Here is a 9,103-nt window from a genome sequence, read left to right on the forward strand (position 1 = left end):
AAACAACTTCATAGCCTGAAGTTAAAGCCTGTTAGTGATAGGACAAGGGGGAATGACTTTAAACTAGAAGAGGGGAGATTTAGAGTAGATGTTAGAGAGGAATTCTTCATTACGAGGGTGGTGGGGCACTGGCACGGGTTGCTCACAGAAGCTGTGGATGTCCCATCCCTGGAGCCATTCAAGGCCAGGTTGGATGGGGCAGCCCTAAGCAGTACGTTGCAATCCTGCCTAGAGCAGGGGGGCTGAAATTTAAGGTTCTTGCTAACCTAAGCCATTCTTTGATTCTATATCAGGCAACAGTGGAGAATCTGTGTCTGAAAGAATCAGGTGGTCGTTTTTCAGCGTACCATTTCACAGACATGAACAAGACACACAACACAGCTGGTGCCCCATTTGCGGTGCATGAAGGGGCATTCTGTGCACATCCTAAAGCAGAGGCAGCTGACATTCCCTCTAGGGAGTACCAGCAACGGAAGGCGAAAACAGAATGTTCTGCAGCTATCCAAATCAACAAACTCAGTGATAACATCATTTCTGTGCTATGGCATCCTATTAGCCTTACCATATGTATCCATGTAGAGTGTGTAATATTGGTTGGTCAAATAAAAATTTAAGAACCAGAGTTTATCTAACAGTTCCCATTAAAGGCAAAGTTCTCTCAGCATTGATGGCTGCTGAAATAATCTCCAACCATTAGCACATCCACAAATTCAAATCACACTGTGGCCCTCTCACATAATCTGACAAACTTTATCAATTTTTAACGTTGGCTAATTTTGTCTCTCTGGCTTTTGTAACTGAAATGTGGTTCTAAGTCATGCTATCAGGATGCAATGGGAAGACCTTAAGGATTTTCTTAAAAAGTGATACATTTTCACTATATAAAAACACAACAACAAAAAATAATACATACATTAGATAATAAATATTAGATATTTGTACTAGAAAAATAGATAAAAATACTTCCTAGTATGCTGTTAATACTTATGGTCCTTAATGACCTCCTTGGCAGATTCCCTATAATGCCCCCTTAGGCTGCAACCCTGTGGGTCAGGGCAGGCCTGGCCTGCAGGACCTGCCTCTGTGCACACTGCAGCATGGCTCACCCAGATGTGCAGCCACTAATAAATAACAGTAATGACGATGCTGATGGCAGAACCATGTAAGCATTCACAATTTTCTCGTTTCCAGCCTCTCCCCGCTCTCCAACGCCAAACCGCCTCACAGCACTGGCGAGAAGTCAGATGCTGACAGGCGTCTTGGCAGCACACAGCCCCCAGGCTCCTCACTGGATTAGGCTGACATGGAGCAGGAGGCTGCTGCGCCGCTGCCAGGCAGGAGGAGCGGGCTCAGAGTGATGCTCTGTTTCCTGATACTGTGCTGACTCCACGAAGCCCAGCCTGGGACAACCATCACAGCCCCCAGAACTACGTACTTGGCTTGCACTATCCTGCAGACAAATTGCTCACCTACATCCAGAGTAGTGAGGAAGTGGATAGGATTTCAAGCCAAGCCAGTCATCATTTGCAGTGTGGATTAATTAAAACTACTTAGATTTCACTTTTTACCCTCCCATGCTGAGAAAAAAATAAATGTTTCAGAATAAAAATGATCAGCCACGCCAGTACACTTCCCTACCACTGCACATGCCAGCATGCTGTCTGATCACATGTGGCTAGCATAGTTCTCTCACAAATGATGGTACTTAAATTATTTCACAGATTACAGTGAAGCTGTGTCCCACTGCAATTGGTTCAGCCTACAGGTCTGAAACCTTGGAGACCTTATTGTTCTGTACAACAACTTGAAAGGTGATTGTGGTGAGGTCGAGGTTAGCCTATTTTCCCAAGTAATAGGACAAGACATGACGGCCTCAAGTTGTGTCAGGGAAGGTTCAGGTTAGATATTAGGAAAAATTTCTTCTCAGGAAGAGTGGTGATTGGAACACTCACAGGCTGCCCAGGAAGGTGGTAGAGACACCATTCCTTTAGATGTGGAACTGAGTTTAGTGAGCATGGCAGCGATGGGTTCGTGGTTGGACTAGATGATATTAGTAGTCTTTTCCAACCTTAATTATTCTAGGATTCTGTGAAACAGGAATGTGGAGAAGTCAAACAAGAGGTGAAAATCATATACAACCAAATCACATGCACAACTTCAACATGTTCATGATGAAATTTCAAGCAACGCCCTCAGTTCTGTAGCAACAGACAGAACTGTTTTGGGAATATTGAAGGAGGAAGGGTGGAAGGGGTTCTAAATAAAAGCCAGAAGTTGTGATTATTATTTGGAAAATTCTTAAGCGCTTATTCTTCAGAGTACAGCGTATTTATTAAGCCACCCAGATGCACAAGTTTCAGATTGGAGTATTAATATCTCCACTTTCCAAAACAGTGAGGCACAGATGTGCAGCTTCAGACAGCTAAGTGGAACCTGAAGGCTGCAGTTACTCCAAGGCCTCATCACTTCTTTCACCTTTACTTTTCTTTCAGGAAAAAAAAAAAAAAGAGCTAGGTGATTGCGGTGAAAAGCAATTGCCTGAGACCACTACAAAAATAAATGGCAAAGACAGAAATGAATTCAGATCTCTGAAAACTCAGCCCAGTACTCTGGTCCTTTGGGAGCACTGCTTAAGTGTAGCAAATCGTGAGCTAATGTCACTGTGTTGAGCTCTGGTGGCAGTTTCCCAAAGTGTGCTCCACGAGGCCACGGTTCAATGATCCATGCAGCTGATCAATGGAGCAGTGCTGTCAACAGAGCTTCAAATTAAAAGTGAAGAGAACAAGGTTCACTAAGATCCTGTCATGAGTTTTAGGTACCATAACAGCGCCTTAAAAACACAAGTCTTTGGCAATTAGCACAATCATATGACATTTTTCAGAAAACATCTCAAGTTTGGAAAACAACATTTTGTCAAGAGATTATGTTGCAAGCTATATATATTCTGATTCATAGTTGAGGACAACCCAAGTGTAACTGCTTTCTTTAAGCAGAGATTAGACAGTCCACTTTTTCACACAAGCACTGGGGCAATCAGTTTAGCTTCAATAAATTCTCAAAATTCTACGTAGAGAAGAAACAGAAGGGAGAAATCAGTGAACCCATCTACTATACATACCACACGCAAAAACAGTGGGGGATGTAAATAATGGATCAGAAAAAATAATCATTTTTACAACACTACATGCTGCTCACAGAAGATTACTGAAATGCTAAAAAGCCAGGTAGAACTGATTCAGAGAAAAAAACAAAAACACAGGCTATTTCTTTTAGGAAAGGCAAAAGTGTAATGATAATAACGAAACAAAGGACAGTGGTGTGCTCTAAGGAGAAAGGAGATTAAAAAACTGAAAAACAGTAGGTAAAAGGAATGTTTGTTTAGGACTATATAAAACTGTCATGTGAGATTTATGAGTACTGAAAATCAGCAAGGATGCAGAGAATATATTTTTAGCAATATATATTTGGCAATATCTATTTTGGCAATTTTTGTGGATGTCAGTGTGCAGGCACTGGCAGACAGTTAAATGATTAAACTGGGCATAAAACAAACAAACAAACACATCTGCCATTATAGTTGCAAAAATGTAGATTTAAACATCATTTGATGTTTAGCACAATTAATGGGGTGTGATCTCTCACAGACACAAATGGTAGTGAGAAAAATTGATGTACAAATTAGATGTGTCCCTTCCTTAATTTACAGAGACATTTTTAGCCTGAGGACAGTCTTTGGTGTTGGATGGAAGGACTGGACCATGTGAAAGACTCTTGTAGCAGTTTTCAGCCATAAGGACTAAGAAGAAATGGGGATGAGCCTTTAGCTCCAAGCACTACCTCCTCCGTTGGCTGAGCAATGTTAGAGCAGCAGAGAAAGGTCTCATCTTTTTCCTGAAGCATGGCTGATGGACTGTCCATGCAGCCCCATGCCATTAATCCTACATTTGACTGGTAAAAGGGGAGCTTTGTCCTACTCCAGCTTGATCACCAGTATCTGATGGCCTCAGGAGATCCAGCTTGTACCAGGATCAGGCCAGTATTTTCCAGCAAGCAGAAGTCTAATATAAAACTGTTAGCAGGAAATATTTAATAAAAACTCAGGAATCTGTTCCATGAAGACAGCTCATAATTTTCTCTATCTTTGTTTTACCAAAACATTCTCTTAAAATAACAATGGCCAGCTGAAATGCTTCTGGCAGAGAATTTAGAGCTCTCATCTTTCTTAAGTTATCAAATGAAATTCAGGGTGGTACTATTGAATAAATATTGGAAGAATGCAGTTTTTTAAATATACATGTGTTCTGTGATTAAACCTGACTACGAAGAGATTGCATTCTTGACTTCAGTGTAAGGCATGAGCAAGCAGAACAAAAAGATAGTGGAAATTCACTGTAAAATTAAAGTCAGCAGTCTGGAAGATTGCAGCACTTGACTGGACTGCTTTCCCAGCAACTTTGCTGGATTTGTGATGGATGCACCAGAACTAATAATTGTGCAGCTGCAGGATGAGTTAGCTCTTATTTAAGGAAGATGAATCCTTTTTACTTCATTTAATTGAAGTACTCTGTAACTGCTCAGCTTAAGTCCTCACACAGGAGAAAGGTCAGAAATCCAGAACAGACAGAGGGGTCAGAGCAGCTCCACACCTTCCCAGCAGCCCACAGTTACACTGCAGGAGGACCAGCAAGCGATTGCCTTTGTAGATAAAGTGTCATAGGAAGATGATTCAGGTTAACTTTGTAGTTTGCTATAGCTTCTTCAGACCTGTTCAAAGGAACATTTTCCCCACAACTGAAAGCACGAGAATCTTTTCTAGGATCATATCTTCTATTATAATTGTCTCTCCAGTAATGGGAAGTTTTTTAAACCATATAAAATTATTACACTATGGTATTGGCACTAATACAGCATCCAAATTAATACTTTTATTTAGAAAATATTCCAAGTCAAAGGCAAAATGCCCCAAATCAGCTTACAAGAAATACAACCCAAAGAAAAAACTGTCCACTGGATGCAGCCCAGCTCTGGGAACAGAGGGAATGAGATTATCTTCCTAACTGGCACCAACCCCTACACAGCATTTGGCAGACTACTTGGGTCAGACTTCAGACACGGTGTTTATGATTAAGTGGATAAGCTCTGGTTTCCAAACACAGTAATATATAATGATATTTTAACTTCTATTAAGGGTCAATTCTCAGCTGTGCTCAGAACTTTGACCTTTTGTGGAACTTCAAAATGAAACAATGTGATTAATTTTTAAAAAAGATAAACAGTGACGTAAAGATGCAGGCTTCGGTATCAATCCATTTCCAAAATTACACAAAGATGTTTAAATACTAAAAATTAACAGACATTCGAAAAGAACGAATTGCATTGCTGTTAGCATGGCACAAAGCAACCAAAAGTAATACCAAAAATGTTTTTTTTTTTGCCCTCCGAAAGTAAAAAAAACTTCAATTCAATATAAACACTACAATTGGGAAGGTAGCGCAAGTTGCAAAAACCTGTAAGTACTTCATTTTGAAAGACAATTAATTTCTGCTTCAGAACAAAAGTTTAGAGGCAAAATAGAGTTTATCTTACGACAGATTATTTTAATTTGAACTTAATGAATCTGACTCTCGAAATACTCATTCTTCCAGTCTTACTGGAGGCTGCTTGAGCAGAAAGTTCATTCTTCCTGAAGTCACGCTTCCTTCTGGATGTGAGTAATAATGTGTGAATGTTTATTTAGTGAAAAAACACTTTTAGTTTTGAAAACTAAATAAAAGATGTCTTCAAATAAAAGAAGCTGCCAAGAAGCAGATATTTGCTAGTAACATACATGGTATGTTTCCAAAGCATCTTTTTCTAATATTTAATATTAATCATTTTGAGGTAAAGTGTTCTTGTACCTTAAGGGCACAGAGAAATAACTCTGGAGCGCCAATTACGAATGAGGAAACCTGACTGTCTCAATAGCTGAGCTTGGTGGGATTTCATGTTCTTACACTGTGGGCAGCCCCATGTGTCTGGTGTTGTACCGGTGACCTCTTGCCAATCTTTGTGACCCTGCTTTTTACGTCTAGCTTGTGGTAATCTTGGTGTGGGAGCTTTCCATGCTCTCAAGGAGAGAAGGAAAGAGCAAATGCTGAAGCATAAAAAAAAGTATACCTCAGAAAGCATCAAACCACTTACTAAAATCACAGCACATGAAAATAAAGGGCAACATGAGGAACGGTTGAAGTCCCTTGGTTTGTTCAGCCCAGAGCAGAGCAGAGGAACTGAGGGGAGGCCTCACGGCGGCTACAGCTCCTCACAGGGAGTGGAGGGGCAACGCTGAGCTCTGCTCTGTGTGACAGCAATAGGGCCAAGGGAACGGCATGGAGCTGCGTCAGGGGAGGGGCTAGGGAAAGGGTCTAAGGGTCTGCAGCAGGGGGAGGTGAGCACAGAACAGGCTGCCCAGGGCCTCAAGCTCCCAGAGTTTGAGGAGCATTGGGACACTGCTCTCACACATAGGGTTTGGATTTTGGATGGTGCTGTGTGGAGCCAGAGGTTGAACTGAAAGATCCCTGCGGTCTTTTCCAACTCAGGATATCCTATGATACAATGATTCTATGAAAGATGGGCTGGGAAGTGGAGAAGATAACTTATTCCTCCTCTTTGCAGTGAAGTCCTGCTGAGGAAATGCTCTTCTAACCCTTAACATCCCCTAGCAGAGCCGGCTATGAGACTGAAATTATTCTGAAGCCCTGAAGGACCCTTTGCTGTGAACTATGTGTTTATATACAATTGTCTTACGCTGGAGGGTCCAACAACTCCTCGACTACTCATTTAACAGGAATGTGATGTTACAAACTGGGAAACCTTGTACTGCTGGGAGCAGCTCCATGCTGCCATTCCACTTGCTGCCATGGTGAAGTTGATGGCTCTTATATGCGATTCAGTGTCCCTTTCTGCCAAAAAGGGTAGCTGAATGTGTGCACCCACACCAGGCTACTACTTAAAAGTTACTTAAAATTACCTGCTTTTATGTGCCTCAATCCTACTGTAGAGGAGACTTCTGTTTTCAGGAGCAAAGCATATTCTTTCCCAATGCCAAAATAAATAAAGGAGTAGGAAACAGGGATGAAACAGAGCTAACAAAGATTTTTCTGCTGAGTGGATGTTTAGATAGTAGACTCCACAGGGATCTGGATGGTGTCCACACTTGTTTATAAGGAGGCTAATCTCACCATCAGCACCCAACAATAAATAAGGTTTTGCAAAGAGAATAAAATTTTGCAAAGGGAGATAAGGTTGCACCCTGTCCAAAGCCAAAAGGCAGCAACAAGTCTCATTAATTGGTGCAGAATTCTTAAGGAAATGCAAAAACACAACGCTCTTGGAAAACATCGTCAGATTAGAAAACAATTTCTTAGAACTCAGTGAAAGACAAAACAATAAACAAATGAACTATGACCCAGACAAGAATTTGCAATCAGCTTTTCCGTCTTCTCTGCTGATTCACTGGCACTGACATTCTCCCAGTGGAGGAGCCCAAGAAAACGGGCTGAAATGAAGTCATGTTATAGTATTACTATACTGCTAGTTTCAAGACTGGATGTTCAGGTTGGTTCCTCCTTACCTAATTTCATTTGTCTTCCATACTTAGGGTTAGGTGTATCAGTTTGTATATCCTTTTCATTCTAAACCAAGGCTATATTCATCTCAAGGTCATATTCAGGTATGGAAACAGTAATTACAGTGAGGGTTATTGTACTGTGCCTGAAATTTATCTCAGTCCTAAAAAACTGAAGCCTTCTTTTTAAAAGCCCAGAAGGATTAGCGCAATAAGATAATGGAAAACTCCTGAGGACGCTCCACTCTCAGACCTAAAATGTGATTTGGAGAAAAAAATCTAGGTAAAAAAAACTTCTGACATTCTAGGAAGATGCATTATTGTTTTATCTATGTATTTAATGACATCCACTGGAAATTCATTTTCTACACCAGATGCAGGAAAACTGTTTTACTATAGATGCCTATTAATATCTGGATGAGACTTCCAGCTCATTTAACAATAGCTACAAACAGCCTCAGTCATGCTAATGGCTTTGAGGTTGCCCGGATTTCAAATAACCTAAAGATGAACAATGCAACGTATCCAATTACTGAGCCCCTACAAATGGGCATTAAATGGGTACTCATATTTGCAGGAACAAATTTAGCTGAGCTGGCAGAAATCATTTATCTGGCAACTGCCTGAGCTCAGTAATAGTTTTATTGATTTAAAGAATATTCTAAAAGTTCAGAAGAATTGCCATGAAGTTAAACACACATGAAATTCTTATTTTATTCCAAATTTGGACTATAATCTTTCTAATGACATGTCTGACTCAAATTTCAAGTCTTAAGAGTTCATGAAAGTTTTGAAGGTCATTCAAAAAGATATTCAGTAAGAGTAAGTTATAATGTAGAATAATAATTAGCACAGTTCCAGAGGGCAGTTGTGTGATCCAACTTCCCCTTCTCATTCCTGAGCAACTACTGAAAAAGTACACAAAACTTTGCATTCTGTTTTGAGACATGTAAATAATTTATGGGTAAACCAAAACTGTTTTAACAAAAGAACCAGTATTTGGTAAATACGATTTGCAAGAACAGAAAACCTGTAGAGGTTGTTTATGATGTGAGTGCTAGTTAAAATGACTTTAGATTATACAGCACCAAAAAGAGAGTAATCAAAACTAAAAATATAAGAAAAACAAAGAGGGAACTGTATGATGATCTATTATTATGTATTTTAAATGACAGGCTTTGAGGTAAATACAGCTTTCTTTAAACACTAAAAGGTTAGTCTAAGTCAGCTTTTTGTTCTGCTTTGTTTCTAATTTGTGAAAGTCAGTTGCTATTATTGGAGCTATTCCCTTCTTAATGCTCTAGTGATAATGTGCTTCGTATCCTGCAAATAAACATGCTCACAGAAATGATCCACTGCTGAAGAAACAGAAGAGGGTGAAAAAGTGATAAATTAATCACCTAGCATCACAACTGGAATCAAGGACTTAATGTTTTCTAGCAAAATACAAACATGCTGAACAAACATTTGTTTTCCCTAAAGAACTGTCCATTCCAAGCA

This window comes from Tetrao urogallus, assembly GCF_951394365.1.
Source record: "Tetrao urogallus genome assembly, chromosome: 4".
Classification (NCBI taxonomy): Eukaryota; Metazoa; Chordata; class Aves; order Galliformes; family Phasianidae; genus Tetrao; species Tetrao urogallus.